Raw genomic sequence first — 18,449 nt, forward strand, 5'->3', positions numbered from 1 at the left:
AGAAAAATCATAGAAGATATTTGTGAGATATCGTCAAAAATAAATGGCTCTGAGCACTATGGAACTTAACATCGGAGGTCATCAGTCCCGTAGAACTTAGAACTACTTAAACCTAACTAACCTAAGGACATCACACACATCCATGCCCGAGGCAGGATTCGAACCTGCGATCGTAGCTGTCGCGCGGTTCCAGACTGTAGCGCCTATAACCGCTCGGCCATCGCGGCCGGCCGTCAAAAATAGTGTACCAGAAGTTAAAAGGAGAAGATACACAAGATGTAACTACGAGAGATGTCAACAATTTTCGTAAATCTATTTACGAAGCTAGGCGCAAAAGTCTGCCAAAAATGCCCACAAATGCTACAGATGTTCGTGATATCAAAACGCTGAATGTGGAAACCACAGATGGGACAAAGTCTTTATTAGGAAATAACACAGAGAAAAAAGTGATCATATTTTGTGACTTTGCAAACCTTAAAACATTAACGCAGTGTGAATCTATATTTGTTGATCGTTCGTTAAAGTGCTGTCCAAAGTTTTTTTTGTCAGCTGTTCACAATACTTAGGTTAGTTAATGGCCATTACATCCTATTGGTCTTCTCTTCATTGAATGACAAGAAAACTTCGTCGTATGAGTATGTATTTCAAAGCATAGTGATATAGGTTTGAACTTTTCGCCGTCAGCGATGTCTCATGACTGGGAAGAGAACATAATGAAAGCTGGAAGTGACGTCTGGCCTGATAATCGCACTCAAGGATTCAAATTTCACTTAACACAGGGCTGGTGCCGAAAAATACAAACATTAGGGCTTGCACATTACTACGCAAAAAATGAAATTGGAAGGTTTCTGTCGTACATCTTTGGTTTGTCCATGCTGGCTCCTGATGTGGTTGGCGACTTGTGTTGACGGTTTCATGGCACACACACCTGCATCGCAAAAATTGCAAGCCTTTTGTGACTATTCAGTAGAAATTTGCATAGAAGAGAATGCACTCTGTCCTCCATCCATGTGGGCAGAACTAAGCTGTAACACACACCGAACAACTAATGCTTGCGAAAGTTTCCATAACAAATATACATCGGACACTTATCAATTTGTTGTATGTATAAAACTTCCTGGCAGATTAAAACTGTGTGCCGGACCGAGACTCGAACTCGGGACCTTTGCCTTTCGCGGGCAAATGCTCTACCAACTGAGCTACCCAAGCACGACTCACGCCCCGTCGTTTCTTTCAGGTGTGCTAGTTCTGCAAGGTTCGCAGTAGAGCTTCTGTAAAGTTTGGAAGGTAGGAGACGAGGTACTGGCAGAAGTACAGCTGTGAGGACGGGGCGTGAGTCGTGCTTGGGTAGCTCAGTTGGTAGAGCACTTGCCCGCGAAAGGCAAAGGTCCCGAGTTCGAGTCTCGGTCCGGGACACAGTTTTAATCTGCCAAGAAGTTTCATATCAGCGCACACTCCGCTGCAGAGTGAAAATATCATTCTGTTGTATGTATAGATTTGCTGGAAATGCAACCATAATTCCTAAAATGAACTCTGAGATAGAATGTGTTGCGAAATCATGATTTCCTATTTCAATTTATTATTTATGAAGAAATCAAGGCTATAAATGATACTAGTTTCTAAAAATAAATATCAAAATCAGATAAAAGATAACTTTTAAACATGCAATACACGCGGAAAACTGTTACATCTTCTACTGTAACTTCATATGCTTTCCTTTGCCTGCTTAGAGTATTAACGTTTAGAACTGCTACCTGCTTCAAACGGGAGGATTCGGTACCATTTTTCTGACCGCGGGAGGATTCGAGGCTCCGCCCAGGAAACTTGGTAAGTAGGCTTTCTCTCGATAGGTTACGTCTATTTTCATGATTGTCAGGTCAGTTTCTTCAGCAGCTGTGTCACACTCTCCGGCGGATCAAACAGATGTGTGACCATTTGTGCTGCCCTTCTCTGTATATATTCAATTTCCCCTGTTCTACCTGTTACGGGTATCACACACTTCATCAATATTCTATACAGGTCGCACGACTCATATCTAGTCACTACTTCGTAAACTGACTACATTTCCCAAGCATTCTACGAATAAACCGAAATCTACCACCTCCTTTACGCACGTCTGAGCCTCTGTGGTCATGGCATTTCATATCCCTACATGGTGCTATCCCCAGGTATTAGCATGAAATGACAGATTCCAGCAGTGACTGAGTGATATTGTAGTCACAGGATGTTCTTTCGTTTTGTGAAGTGCAAAATTTAACATTTCTAAATACATCAAAAAAAGTTTTCCATCACCTTGGTTCCCAGAACTCCCAAAGATAGACGTTATCTATAGATATTGTATCACAGACACAGTCCCTTTGACTGTTCAGAGATGTCACTAAACCCATCCAAAGATGTAAACAACCATGCATGAATGGTTCAAATGGCTCTGAGCACTATGGGACTTACTTCTGAGGTCATCACTCCCCTAGAACTTAGAACTACTTACACCTAACTAACCTAAGGACATCACACAGATCCATGGCTGAGGCAGGATTCGAACCTGCGACCGTAGCAGCAGCGCGGTTCCGTACTGAAGCGCCTAGAACTGCTGGGCCACCAGACCGGCAAACCATGCATGAGGCCCACTCCTCTTGGGGTGCGGACCGTTCCCTACTCCTCCGTCTTTACGTGCTCTAGTTCTGTCACGTTTGGACTATGGTTGTCAAGTTTATGGTTCAGCTGCTCCTTCCACACTGCACGTGCTGGATCCAGTCCACCATCGTAGTATCCGTTTGGCCACCGGTGCCTTCCCTACTAGCCCTGTTGATAGTCTCCTGGTTGAAGCTGGGATCCCCCCCTTTCTGTTCGGCGGTCCCAGCTTCTGGTGTCTTATGCCCTTACTATCCGTTCTTCTCCCGCTCATCCTTCCTATTCCCAGACCATGGCCGTCGCCCGCCCGACTCCCGCCCTCGGGCGGGTTTACCGGTTGGGCTGCGCCTTGCGTCTCTTTACCGTGATTTTCAGCTTCCTTCTTTGTCCTGTCTTCCTCGCTCCCTCCCCTCCCCTCCACTCCTCCTTGGTTAGTTCCTCGGCCTCGAATTCGGATGGATCTCCGCCGCGGTCCGAAAGATTCCATCCCCCCGGTGGTGTTCCGTACCTTTTTCCACCAAATTTTATGGGAGTTTCGGGATGCTGTTGTTTTTTACACTGATGGCTCTAAATCTGCTCATCATGTTGGGTATGCCTTCACGTCCTCTGTTAGAACGGAAAATCATCTGCTGCCACCTACATGTGGGGTGTTTACTGCGGAATTGATGGCAATTTCCCGAGCCCTTACCTTTATTAAACAATCCCCACACAACCGCGTTTTGTTATGTACGGACTCGATGAGTGGCCTTCTTGCTATTGACCGGGGTTTTTCGCGCCATCCCTTGGTCTCTGCCATCCATGACCATCTCGCTGATCTTCACCGTGCCGCTTGTTCCATTGACTTCCTATGGGTCCCGGGCCATGTGGGTATCCCGGGTAATGAGCTCGCTGATCGTTTGGCTGGGGGAGCAGTTTCTTACCCCCCATTTTCTGTAACCCCTCCTGCAGCGGATTTACGGCTTCACATCAAATCCCACTTCGCACAGTCATGGGCCAATTCTTGGGAGGCTACTCCACTGTCTAATAAACTTCGTGCAATTAAGGTGACACCAGGCCCATGGCGTTCTTCCTTTCGCCTCTCCCGCAAGGACTCGACCACACTGTGTCGTCTCCGCATTGGCCATACCAGGCTGACCCATGGTTTTCTTTTGCGTGATGAGCCACGCCCGCTATGTGGTTGTGGAGCCTTCCAGTCAGTGGCCCACATTTTGGTTGAATGCCCCCCTTCTTTTGGCTAAGTACAGACTCCCCCACACTTTACCTTCGATGTTGGCTGACGATTCCCGGATGGTCTCTCTGGTTCTCGGCTTCCTCCGGGAGAGTGGTTTTTATTCTCAGTTTTAAAGTTTTTAATCTCTCTCTGGTGTTGGGGCAGGGCGGTGTGTGTTTGGGTGTCTCCCACTGTAGGCAGTGTTCAGAGATTCCCGATTCACCTCCCTGACCGAATTCCTCTTTTCTTTCCCTTTTACTCTGTTTTTACCCCTTCTTTTTAAGGCTTGGTTAGTCTTTCTATTCCCATACGTACTTTTTGCATTATAGCAGTTGTACCTTCTAAGTCACAGGTGGTCTTGCCTATGCTGCTTCAGCGTAGTGTTGGGTTCGTTCTCTTGCCGACTTCCCTCATTTGTTTTTACTAATGACAACGTGACTGCCCTTTTACGTTTTTTCCCTTTTTCCGTTTTATTGTTCTGACTTTTCTGAGATGTCCCGTTAGCAGAATGGAGTCTATTTGAAACAAGGGACTGATGACCTAGCTGTTTGGTCCCTTTACCCTCAAACAACCAACCAACCATGCATGAGCAGCAGCTATTAGACGGAGGGGGTCCGACAGCCGATCAGTTCTAGTCATTCCACCGGGAAGGAGGTACACGGCTCATGTTGTCTGTAGTTCAACCATGCCTAGACGCTCAATACCGCGGTTCGATCGAGTCCGCATTGTTACTTTGTGCCAGGAAGGGCTCTCAACAAGGGAAGTGTCCAGGAGTCTCGGAATGAACCAAAGCGATGTGTTCGGACATGGAGATACAGAGAGACAGCAACTGTCGGTGACATGCCTCGCTCAGGCCGCCCAAGGGCTACTACTGTAGTGGATGACCGCTACCTACGGATTATGGCTCGGAGGAACCCTGACAGCAACGCCACCATGTTGAATAATGCTTTTCGTGCAGCCACAGGACGTCATGTTACGACTCAAACTGTGCGCAATAGGCTGCATGATGTGCAACTTCACTCCCCACGTCCATGGCGAGGTCGATCTTTGCAACTACGATATCATGCAGCGCGGTACAGTGCGCCCAACAACATGCCGAATGGACCGCTCAGCATTGGCATCACGTTCTGTTTACCGATGAGTGTCGCATATGCCTTCAACCAGACAATCATCGGAGACGGGTTTGGAGGCAACTCGGTCAGGCTGAACGCTTTAGACTCACTGTCCAGCGAGTGCAGCAAGGTGGGGGTTCCCTGATGTTTTGGCGGGGCCGACGTAAGTCGCTGGTGGTCATGAAATGCGCCGTAACGGCTGTACGATACGTGGACGCCATCCTGCGACCGATACTGCAACCATATCGGCAGCGTATTGGCGGAATCTTCATGTACGACAATTCGCGCCCCCGTCGTGCACATCTTGTGAATGAGTTCCTTCAGAATAACATCGCTCGACTAGAGTGGCCAGCATGTTCTCCAGACATGAACCCTATCGAAAATGCCTGGGATAGACTGAAAAGGGCTATTTATGGACGACATAACCCGCTAACTACTCTGAGGGATCTACGCCGAATCGCCGTTGAGGAGTGGGACAATCTGGACCAACAGTGCCTTGATGAACTTGTGGATAGTATGCCACGACAAATACAGGCATGCATCAGTGCAACAGGACGTGCTATTGGGGTATCAGAGGTACCGGTGTGTACAGCAATCTGGACCACCACCTCTGAAGGTCTCTGTGTGGTGGTACAACATGCAATGTGTGGTTTTCATGAGCAATAAAAAGGGCGGAAATGATGTTTATGTTGATCTCTATTCCAATTTTCTGCATAGGTTCCGAAACTCTCAGAACCGAGGTGATACAAAACTTTTTTGTGATGTGTGTATTTAGAGCAAGTTGCTAATCTATGCACCACGTAGAATTCTTACCAAATTTGACATAATATTTATGCAGCTTCTTTCAGACAGTTCTTCATTATAGGTAACTCTATCATTTCCGAAAGCAAGATCATTAATATGACACGAACAGCAAGGGTCCTTCACACTCTTCTCAGGAGCACATCTGGCGGTGACTCTCCGTCCAAGGTAACACGCGGCGTCCTCCCTGCCAAAAAGTCCTCAATCCAGTCACAAATTTGACTTACCCGTATGATCGTAGTTAAAACAATAATAGTAGGTGTGGTACTGAGTCGAATGCTTTTCGGAAACCAAGTGTAACATGTGGTTTTGCTTATTATGAGCACCTGCTCAAAATACACGGCCTGCGGCGGAGTAGTTGCACGACAATAACATCCCTGTAATGGACTGGCCTATACAGGGTCCTGACCTGAGTCCTATAGCACACCTTTGGGATGTTTTGGAACACCGACTTCATGCCAGGCCTCATCGACCAATGTCTCTGAGCACTGTGGAACTTAACATCTGAGGTCATCAGTCCCCTAGAACTTGGAACCACTTCAACCTAACTAACCTAAGGACATCACACACAGCCATGCCCGAGGCAGGATTCGAACCTGCGACCATAGCGGTCGCGCGGTTCCAGACTGTAGCGCCTAGAACCGCTTGGCCACACTGGCCGGCTCACATCGATACCTTTCCTCAGTGCAGCACTCCGAGAAGAATGGGCTGCCATTCCCCAAGAAACCTTCCAGCATCAGGTTGAACGTATATCTGCGAGAGTCGGTATTATCAATGCTTAGAGTTGGCCAACACCATATTGAACTCCAGATGTGCCGATGCATGGCGCCACGAACTTGTAAGCCATTTTCAGCCAGGTGTCCGGATACTTCTGATCACATAGTGTATCACTTCAGTTAATACAACATCTGCATCTACGTGACTATTCTTCTAATCACACTTAACTGCTTGGGGAGGGGAATTCATCGAACCACTTTGAGACTATTTCACCGCCGTTCCAGTCTCGAATAGTACGTGGAAAAACAACCAAATATTTCCGCGGGAGATTCGGCAGTAGAGTTTTAGTGGCACCCGTGCGATCCCTGCAGGGTCGCCACACACACACTCACACTCACACACTCTCTCTCTCTCTCTCTCTCTCTCTCTCTCTCTCTCTCTCTCTCTCTCTCTCTGTGTGTGTGTGTGTGTGTGTGTGTGTGTGTGTGTGTAAAATGGTCGTGGTTGTTCTAGCGATGACTCAGCTCTGGCAGTGGGCAGGCGACACCGTGGGCTGTCCGCTGGGGTAAAACCGGAGCGGCCCATCCCGTTCATTCCGCCGCCGTCTCGCGGCTTCCGTGTCGCCCGGTCGCTAGCGTGTCCACAAGCCACGCCCTCTCGCTACTGGGCGTGGCTCCTGGAAGACAGTAAGTGGCGGATATTGAGGTTAAACGTCCAGCCGAGGACCAGGGACGGGAAACGGGCTAAATTTCTGGAGTTGCGTGCAAGCAAGTCAGTCGACGCTGACGGAACTGGACTGTGGCGTAAGTCCCTGAAAGCTGTGGGTGGGTTTTGCAATTTGAGCAACGATATAATTGGCGCTGGCCGAAGTAGAGAGCGTATAAAATACAGCCTAGAGATTTTCCTGTACGATTTTGGAAAATTTGGAAATTTGTGGTGCCGGCCAGTGTGGCCGAACGGTTCTAGGCGCTACAGTCTGGAACAGCGTGACCGCTACGGTCGCAGTGGTTAGACACTGGACTCGCATTCGGGAGGACGACGGTTCAATCGCGCATCCGGCCATCCTGATTTAGGTTTTCCGTGATTTCCCTAAATCGCTCCAGGCAAATGCCGGGATGGTTCCTTTGAAAGGGCACGGCCGACTTCCTTCGCCATCCTTCCCTAATCCGATGAGACCGATGACCTCGCTGTCGGCTCTCCTTCCCCAAAGAACCCAACCCAACCGCTACGGTCGCAGGTTCGAATCCTGCCTCGGGCATGGGTGTGTGTGATGTCCTTAGGTTAGTTCGGTTTAAGTAGTTCTAAATTCTAGGGGACTGATGACCTCAGATGTTATGTCCTATAGTGCTCAGCCATTTGAACCATTTTTTTTTTTATTTGTGGTAAGATACCACGGGAGTTCGGAGTAGGTGTTAAAATCCATGGAGAAGAAATAAAAACTTCGAGGTTCGCCGATGATATTGTAATTCTGTCAGACAGCAAATGACTTGGAAGAGCAGTTAAACGGAATGGACAGTGTCTTGAAAGATGGGTGTAAGATAATCAACAAAAGCAAAACGAGGGTAATGGAATGTAGTAGAATTAAGTCGGGTGGTACTGAGGGAATTAGATTAGGAAATGACACTTCAAGTAGTAAAGGAGTTTTGCTATTTGGGGAGCAAAATAACTGATGACGGTCGAAGTAGAGAGGATATCAAATGTAGACTGGCAATGGCAAGGAAAGCGTTTCTGATTAAGAGAAATTTGTTAACATCGAATATAGATTTAAGTGTCAGGAAGTCGTTTCTAAAAGTATTTGTATGGGGTGTAGCCGTGTATGGAAGTGAAACATGGACGATAACTAGTTTGGACAAGAAGAGAATAGAAGCTTTCGAAATGTGGTGCTACAGAAGAATGCTGAAGATTAGTTGGGTAGATCACATAAGTAATGAGGTATTGAATCGAATTGGGGAGGAGTTTGTGGCCCAACTTGACTAGAAGAAGGGACCGGTTGGTAGGACATGTCCTGAGGCATCAAGGGATCACAAATTTAGCATTGGAGGGCAGCGCGGGGGGTTAAAACCGTAGAGGGAGACCAAGAGATGAATACACTAAGTGGATTCAGAAGGCTGTAGGTTGCAGTAGGTACTGGGAGATGAAGAAACTTGCACAGGATAGATCAGCATGGAGAGCTGCATAAAACCAGTCTCAGGACTGAAGACCACAACAACCACCATGGCACCGAAGTACTGACGTCATTGGTCGCTAAGCTTACACACTACTTAATCCAACTTACGCTTAGGAGAAAACACGCACACACAGCCGCGCGCGCGCTTGGACTCAAAGCTCCGACGGGGGGAGCCACGCGAACCGTGCAAGGCGCCCCTGGCCGCGCGGCTACCCCGCCGCTGCAAGAGAAGATTTTTCTTAACATCCGCACTAATACTGAGAATGAGAAAATAACTCGGTTACCTTTACACAACTGGGGTCCTGACTAGTTTTAGACGACATTTGGTATGGAGTTCGCTTGAACGACGAAGAAGAACGCAGGTTACTTTAGGAAGTGTGTAGTGAAAGATATTTGAGTGGAATTGGGGAAAAAAATGCTTAATCTTCAAAAAAGTTTGTAGTCTTTGACCTTTCAACTTTATCGTATTTGTTAAGATGCTTTGACTGTTTGATATGTTCTGCATAGTAAGTGTTAGCGTAACGAATACAGTGCATTTACAATCCTCTATGGTTTTAATCCATACTAGTATGTCACAAGCCCATCACCGTTTAGCTGCCGTACAGCAGGCGTCGTCTCTTACAGCTTCTGAGATGCCACAAGGCTCACAACGATGGCATCATTTAAATGCTGCACCACACACACACACACACACACACACACACACACACACACACACACACACACCCATCTTGTCTTTACATGCAGAATGCAGGAGTGTTTCAGTGAGGCTGTATTGCAGTGGTATGCGAGCGCACCTTGGGTAACGGGCAAACACGTGAGGGCAGCTGACGGTGTTCCACGTACAAATATTATAAAATTTGTGCTGCACCGGTTTGCAGATTATTCATTTTCTTTCTTCCTCAGTTTAACGCTACTTCATAATTTTAGAAAGAGCTCATTTCAGTAGCGTCACCATCACTCATTATAACTTGACGACTGATACATGTCAACTGTTCAAAGCGGCTTGGTTACAGTTTGATTATCGATCATAGGGTACCGGGTTCGATTCCCGGCGCTCGGGACTGGTGTGCGTTTGGAGGGGAGGGGCGAGGAGGATCTTCTGACTGAAGAGCACACACTCGTGAGGAACCTTTTTTGTTACACGTCTCCAGTGAGCTTTTATGGCCTGTGTAAGGCTATATTTAGCTAGCTGCTGTAGCAATGGCGCTTTAAGAAATATGAAATACTACTTTAAGCAGTTACGAGATCTAAACAGCTGCCTAGTGATAGCAAAAGTACACTCCTGGAAATGGAAAAAAAGAACACATTGACACCGGTGTGTCAGACCCACCATACTTGCTCCGGACACTGCGAGAGGGCTGTACAAGCAATGATCACACGCACGGCACAGCGGACACACCAGGAACCGCGGTGTTGGCCGTCGAATGGCGCTAGCTGCGCAGCATTTGTGCACCGCCGCCGTCAGTGTCAGCCAGTTTGCCGTGGCATACGGAGCTCCATCGCAGTCTTTAACACTGGTAGCATGCCGCGACAGCGTGGACGTGAACCGTATGTGCAGTTGACGGACTTTGAGCGAGGGCGTATAGTGGGCATGCGGGAGGCCGGGTGGACGTACCGCCGAATTGCTCAACACGTGGGGCGTGAGGTCTCCACAGTACATCGATGTTGTCGCCAGTGGTCGGCGGAAGGTGCACGTGCCCGTCGACCTGGGACCGGACCGCAGCGACGCACGGATGCACGCCAAGACCGTAGGATCCTACGCAGTGCCGTAGGAGACCGCACCGCCATTTCCCAGCAAATTAGGGACACTGTTGCTTGCTCCTGGGGTGTCGGCGAGGACCATTCGCAACCGTCTCCATGAAGCTGGGCTACGGTCCCGCACACCGTTAGGCCGTCTTCCGCTCACGCCCCAACATCGTGCAGCCTGCCTCCAGTGATGTCGCGACAGGCGTGAATGGAGGGACGAATGGAGACGTGTCGTCTTCAGCGATGAGAGTCGCTTCTGCCTTGGTGCCAATGATGGTCGTATGCGTGTTTGGCGCCGTGCAGGTGAGCGCCACAATCAGGACTGCATACGACCGAGGCACACAGGGCCAACACCCGGCATCGTGGTGTGGGGAGCGATCTCCTACACAGGAAGTACACCACTGGTGATCGTCGAGGGGACACTGAATAGTGCACGGTACATCCAAACCGTCATCGAACCCATCGTTCTATCATTCCTAGACCGGCAAGGGAAATTGCTGTTCCAACAGGACAATGCACGTCCGCATGTATCCCGTGCCACCCAACGTGCTCTAGAAGGTGTAAGTCAACTACCCTGGCCAGCAAGATCTCCGGATCTGTCCCCCATTGAGCATGTTTGGGACTGGATGAAGCGTCGTCTCACGCGGTCTGCACGTCCAGCACGAACGCTGGTCCAACTGAGGCGCCAGGTGGAAATGGCATGGCAAGCCGTTCCACAGGACTACATCCAGCATCTCTACGATCGTCTCCATGGGAGAATAGCAGCCTGCATTGCTGCTAAAGGTGGATATACACTGTAATAGTGCCGACATTGTGCATGCTCTGTTGCCTGTGTCTATGTGCCTGTGGTTCTGTCAGTGTGATCATGTGATGTATCTGACCCCAGGAATGTGTCAATAAAGTTTCCCCTTCCTGGGACAATGAATTCACGGTGTTCTTATTTCAATTTCCAGGAGTGTAGTTTGAGAGATTCTGTATCTGGCTGCGTGAAAGGGGGCAGGCGCTTGTGTAACACTAATTACACTAGAAACTAAATTCAAAGCGAACTCCTGTGGTAAATATAGTACTTTACAAGAGAAATAGAGGGGGCCGACATTATGCCAATACATTACCAGTAATACCAAGCAGGAAGAGCGGTTAGAGCAGAAAGATTGTATCCATTGGAGCACGACTGAGCTTCAATCGTGCGTGCTGCAGGCAGCATCTAAGCCGCATTCAAGCTGTTGAGTCGCTGCTTTGAGTGTGTGCAGTCCCGGAGGATGTGAACTAGGGCTGTTGGAAGATGCCAATTTGTCGATATCTTCCCAAAAAATATCGATATACCTAAGCGCTATTCTTACCCCGACATACACATGCTCATAAATTAATTACAGGATGTGGTGCCACACGACGTGGCACTGCACAAAACTGACGCTAATAGCATAGGCACATAGGGAACATACTCGACACAGATCTGTAAGTCCACGGTATTGGTGATAAGATGAGAAAATCGTCCCGAAGCACATGTGCTACAAAACGCCACTGTTTCCTGCGCATGTACCCTGACATCAATACGTGATATGATCACCGTGCACACGTATACAGGCCGCACAACGGGTTGGCATACTCTGGATCAGGTGGTCGAGCAGCTGCTGGGGTATAGCCTCCCATTCTTGCACCAGTGCCTGTCGGAGCTCCTGACGTGTCCTAGGGGTTTGAAGACGTGCAGCGATACGTCGACCGAGAGCATCCCAGACGTGCTCGATGGGGTTTAGGTCTGGAGAACAGGCAGGCCACTCCATTCCCCAATATATTCTGTTTCGAGGTACTCCTCCACGATGGCAGCTCGGTGGGGCCGTGCGTTATCATCCATCAGGAGGAAGGTGGGACCCACTGCATCCCTGAAAAGGCGGAAATACTGGTGCAAAATGACGTCCTGATACACCTCACCTGTTACAGTTCCTCTGTTAAAGACATGCAGGGGTGTACGTGCACCAATCATAATCGCACCCCGCACCATCAAACCACGACCTGCATACAGGTCTCTTTCAAGAACATTGTTTGGTATCTGATTCCTGTCTCATCCCAGATGAAAACCAGACGAGTATCACTGTTCAGACTACACCATGTACCGTGTTCTTGACATCAGGTTTTACGCGCTCTCCTGTGACCAGGGGTCAGTGGAATGCACCTTGCAGGTCTCTGGGCGAATAAACCGTGTCTGTTCAGTCGTCTGTAGACAGTGTGTCTGGAGACAAATATTCCAGTGGCTGCGGTAAGGTCCCGAGCGAGGCTACCTGTGTACTCCGTGGCCGTCTGCGGGCACTGATGGTGAGATATCGGTCTTTTTGTAGTTCTGTACAGTGTGGACGTCCTGTACTGTACCGCCAGGACACGTTTCCTGTCTGCTGGAATCGTTGCCATAATCTTGATCACACTTTGTGAAACACGGAGGGCCCGTGCTACGACCTGCTGTGTTTGACCAGCCTCCAGTCACCCTAGTATTCTACCCCTCATAACGCCATCAATATGTGTTCTTTGAACCACTTTCAACACACTGCCACGTCTGAAAACGTCTGCACACTTACTCGCTGCACCGTACTCTGACATGCACCAACACACCTCTTCGTATGTGGACTGCTGCCAGCGCCACCGTGCGACGACCGCAGGTCAAATGCACCGCAGGGTCATACCCCGAGGTGATTTAAACCCGAAAACAGCCCACCAGACCGTTGTTTAACCATATATCAGCATTATTCTTGATTTATGAGCATGAGTGGATGTCGATATATCGACACCGAAACGGGAATATCGAGTACCGATATTTTTATTTTATATATTTTTCGCAGTTTCGGAAAATATTTAAAGGTATTCTTTTGAAATTGTAGTAAGAGATATTTACTTTCACTGTGTCAAGGAGTCTTACTGCTGTTCGAGCTTTCATCATGTACAGTCTTTGTCTTTGTGTGAAGCAAATGTATGTGGTAGAAGGTAGTAGTCCGATTAAACTGGAGGGAGGTGGGAATGGCACAGTGAATGAAATAAGATACACATTCTGAAGAAACAGCACACCAGTTGCCTTAAAAACGATTTTTAACTCAACTATTGAGCTATTTTTTTCACACGAGCGTTCTTCAAAAACATTCACTGAAAATGAACAAAAATCTAAATAACAAGATTGGTCTTTGCAGTGGGTGTAGACTTGAGGGGAAATGATGACTCAATCGGCAGTCGGCGCTGCCAACAGAAACTGCAACGTTTAGCTTCAACACGCAGTTTTGGCACAACTGCAATGCCGCCTGCTTTGACAGAAATGAAAAGAAAGAGAGAAAAAAGGGGACTCGACTTAAGTGTTCTTCGCAGCGGACTCACCGGACACCTACCATTGTATCACTGTCATGCAGCTACCATTCTTCGCAAAGTGATTCTGCTAGGCGTGAACGTGCATCGTTTTCCTTTCAGCTCTTGCTCTAATAGAGAGAGGCTGCCTGCTACCTTGTTGATGTACAGAATATCTAATAATAAATCATTATACAGCTCTAAAACGGACGGTATATTTACAATGTGAGGCTCATACTATTATTTACCTGTGCATCGATTCTTTTTATGTCGATAATGGTTCTCTATGTGTTGAGAGACGATAATGAGATTCCTCTAAATATCGATGTATCGTATTCCCGATATTTTTAAAAATATTAAGTCCTAATGTGAACCACTCGTCCTCTATTTATTTTTATTTATTTATTGTTCCGTGGGACCAAATTAAGAAGTCTCCATGGTCATGGAACGAGTCAATACATGAAATTATAACACGATATTAGAAACAGATAAAATGAAATATAAAAAAACATGTTCAGGTGACAAGTCGTAAGTTTAAATAAAGAAAATCAACAATGTAACACTGGAATTTGCTTAATTTTTCAGCTCTTCCACGAGCTCCTCGACAGAATAGGAGGAGTGAGCCATGAGGAAACTCTTCAGTTTCGACTTAAAAGCGTTTGGGCTACTGCTAAGATTTATTGAGCTCTTGTGGTAGCTTATTGAAAATGGATGCAGCAGAATACTGCGCTCCTTTCTGCACAAGAGTCAAGGAAGTGCATACCACATGCAGATTGGATTTCTGCCTAGTATTAACTGAGTGAAAGCTGCTAACTCTTGGGAATAAGCTAATATTGCTAACAACAAACGACATTAAAGAAAATATATACTGTGAGGGCAATGTCAGAATTCACAGACTTTTGAATAGCGGTCGACAAGAGGTTTTCGAACTTACACCACATATAGCTCGAACAGCCCGTTTTTGAGCCAAAAATACCCTTTTTGAATCAGAATAATTACCCCAAAAATACCATACGACATAAGCGTATGAAAATATGCGAAGTAGACTACTTTTCTTGTTGAAGTGTCACTTATTTCAGATACCGTTCTAATGGTAAATAAAGCAGCATTTAGCTTCTGAACAAGATCCTGGACATGGGCTTTCCACAACAGCTTACTATCTATCCGAACGCCTAGGAACTTGAACTGTTCCGTCTCGCTTATAATATGCCTATTCTGTCTGATCAAAATATCGGTTCTTGTTGAATTGTGAGTTAGAAACTGTAAAAACTGAGTCTCACTGTGATTTAGCATCAAATTATTTCCCACAAGCCACGAACTTATTTCATGAACTACATTATTTGTTACTGTTTCAATATTACACACAAGATCCTTCACTATCAAGCTGGTGTCATCAGCAAACAGAAATATTTTTGAATCACCTGTAATACTAGAAGGCATATCCTTTATATAAATAAGAAACAGCAGTGGCCCTAGCACCGACCCTTGGGGAACGCCCCACTTAACAGTCCCCCATTGGGGCTGAACATCACTACCACTCTCAATATTGCGGAGAATTACCTTCTGCTTTCTGTTCTTAAAGTAAGAGGCGAACCAATTGTAAGCTACTCCCCTTACTCCATAATGGTCCAACTTCTGCAGTAATATTTTGTGGTCAACACAGTCAAAAGCCTTCGTTAAATCAAAGAAAACACCTAGCGTTCGCAACCTTTTATTTAACCTCAAAGAGAGAATAGAATATAGCATTTTCAGTTGTTAAACCATTTCTAAAACCAAACTGTACATTTGACAGCAAATTATGTGAATTTAAATGCTCCAGTAACCTTGTATATACAACCTTCTCGATAACTTTAGCAAACACCGATGGCATAGAAATAGGTCTAAAATTGTCAACATTATCAGTGTCTCCCTTTTTATAAAGTGGCTTCACTACCGAGTACTTTAATCGGTCAGGAAACCGACCACTCCTAAAGGATAAGTTACAGATATGGCTAAGTACTGAGCTAACATACGTGGAACAATACTTCAGTATTCTGCTAGATACCCCGTCATATCCATGAGAGTTCTTGGTCTTTAGTGATTTAATTATTAACTCAACCTCCCTCTTGTCAGTATCATGGAGGAGCATTTCAGGTAAGTCTCTGAACACTTTTTTTCTAAGAGCGCTATATGATTCCCTGTTGGGACTAGGTTTCTATTTAGTTCACCTGCTATATTCAGAAAGTGATTATTAAATACTGTACATATATGCGACTTATCAGTAACAGGGACATTCCCACCACGCACTGATTCTATATCCTCGACCTGTCTCTGCAGACCAGCAACTTCCTTTACGACTGACCATATGGTTTTAATTTTATCCTTCTGTCTGCATACCACATACTTTTTGCGTTTCTAATAACTGTTTTCAGCACCTTACAATACTGTTTGTAATGGGCTGCTGCATTTAGATTTTGACTGTTTCTAACGTTTTGATATAATTGCCACTCTGTTCTACAAGATATTCTTATCCCTCTAGTCAGCCACCCAGGCTGCCTGTTTGTGCTAGTATCCTGTTTTGAACGTTCTAACGGAAAGCAACTTTCAAAGAGCACGAGAAAAGTCTTGAGAAAAGCATTTATTTATCGTCTACTGTATCAGCGCTATAAACATCTTGCCACTCTTGTTCCTTGATAAGGTTTACAAAGGTCTCTACAGCAACTGGATCAGCTTTCCTAAACAGTTGACTATATTTAACACGTGTTGCAGCACAAAAATCTTTTAGAGTTAAAATTTGTGCATCACGATCTGAAAGGCCATTCCCTTTGTTGCTAACAGAATGCCCCTCTAGTAATGAGGAATGAACAAAAATTTTGTCTATGGTTGTTCTACTGTTCCCTTGCACTCTCGTTGGAAAGAATACGGTTTGCATAAGATTATATGAATTAAGGTGGTCTACCAGCATCCTCTTCCTTGCACAATCACTTATACAATTAATATTGAAGCCACCAAATATAACTAACTTTTTGTATTTCCTATAAAGTGAACCAAGATGCAACAACCGAAGGCAACAGGCCCTGTACGGCATATGACGGTGTTAAAATGCTCTTTAAATATCAGCGCTGACGCATCTGGCGATAGCCGATTACGGGGTATACGAGGGATCATCCCTCTTCTTGTGTGCAGAAAAATTAAATGTGCATGCTGTCAGATGAATCACTGTTAAACTGATGCAAAAGAAATTCGTGAATTTAGATTTGCATCTTAATTTATACAAGCTAATACAGTTACAAAAAAACTTGGGTCATCTACGACCATTGTAGCAAGTAATTTGGTAATACTTATCCGATATAACCCCGTCCAGACGTAGCAGCAACTCGCGAGGAACGTCTGCTAGTCAGACACGCACTGTGTGTGTGTGTGTGTGTGTGTGTGTGTGTGTGTGTGTGTGTGTCGGCGAGCGTGCTGTCCGTGTGTAGAATGGGGAAGGCGCGCAGTCTGTCTGAGTTTGAACGAAAGCAGATTGTGATGGCCCGGAGGCTTGGTACGAGCGTTTCGGAAACTGCACGACTTGTCAGGTGTTCGAGGAGTGCTGTGGCCAGTGTCTTCAGCACGTGGCGGAAACAGGTGAAAGCACGTCCAGATGTCGTGGGATTTGGCGGCCACCCCTCATGGCATATGTCAGACGTCGTAGGCTGGGCAGACTGGTAAAGCAGGACATTGGGGGAACTAACATCAGACTTAAATGCTGGGCAGAATACAAGTGTTTCTGATCACACAGTGCACCGAACATACAGTACTGACCATTAAAATTGCTACACCACGTAGAAATGCAGATGATAATCGGGTATTCGTTGGGCAAATATATTATACTAGAACTCACATGTGATTACATTTACACGCAATTTGGGTGCATAGGTCCTGAGAAATCTGTACCCAGGACAACCACCTCTGGCCGTAATAACGGCCTTGATACGCCTGGGCATTGAGTCAAACAGAGCTCGGATGGCGTGTAGAGGTACAGCTGCCCATGCAGCTTCAACACGATACCACAGTTCATCGAGAGTAGTGACTGGCGTATTGTGACGGGCCAGTTGCTCGGCCACCATTGACCAGACGTTTTCATTTGGTGAGAGATCTGGAGAATGTGCTGGCCAGGGCAGCAGTGGAACATTTTCTGTATCCAGAAAGGCCCGTACAGGACCTACAACATGCGGTCTTGCATTATCCTGCTGAAATGTAGGGTTTCGCAGGCATCGAATGAAGGGTAGAGCCACGGGTCATAACACATCTGAAATGTAACGTCCACTGTTCAAAGTGCCGTCAATGCGAACAAGAGGTGACAGAGACAAAAAACCGATGGCACCCCCATACCATCACGCCGGGTGATTCGCCAGTATGGCGATGACGAATACACGCTTTCAATGTGCGTTCACCACGATGTCGCCAAACACGGATGCGACCATCGTGATGCTGTAAACAGAACCTGGATTCACCCGAAAAAATGACATTTCGCCATTCGTGCACCTAGGTTCATCGTAGAGTACACCATCGCAGGCGCTCCTGTCTGTGATGTAGCGTCAAGGGTAACCGCAGCCACGGTCTCCGAGCTGATAGTCCGTGCTGCTGCAAACGTCGTCGAACTGTTCGTGCAGATTGTTCTTGTCATGCAAATGTCCCCATCTATCGAATCAGGGATCGAGACGTGGCTGCACGATCCGTTACAGCCGTGCGGATAAGATGCCTGTCACCTCGACTGCTAGTG

At 46.7% G+C, this 18,449-nt stretch overlaps 1 protein-coding gene and 2 non-coding genes across 3 annotated transcripts in view; 2 read left to right on the top strand and 1 right to left on the bottom strand.

Annotated features, from left to right (window-relative positions):
- LOC124720069 (plexin domain-containing protein 1) overlaps positions 1–18,449 on the top strand; it is a 450,028-nt gene that overhangs the window by 95,235 nt on the left and 336,344 nt on the right. The window lies entirely within an intron of this gene.
- Positions 1,136–1,210, bottom strand: Trnas-cga. Its single transcript has one exon. It is a non-coding gene; the product is annotated as a tRNA-Ser (tRNA).
- Positions 1,342–1,416, top strand: Trnas-cga. The gene has a single exon. It is a non-coding gene; the product is annotated as a tRNA-Ser (tRNA).

Source organism: Schistocerca piceifrons, chromosome 11 (assembly GCF_021461385.2).
Source record: "Schistocerca piceifrons isolate TAMUIC-IGC-003096 chromosome 11, iqSchPice1.1, whole genome shotgun sequence".
In the NCBI taxonomy this organism is placed as follows: domain Eukaryota; kingdom Metazoa; phylum Arthropoda; class Insecta; order Orthoptera; family Acrididae; genus Schistocerca; species Schistocerca piceifrons.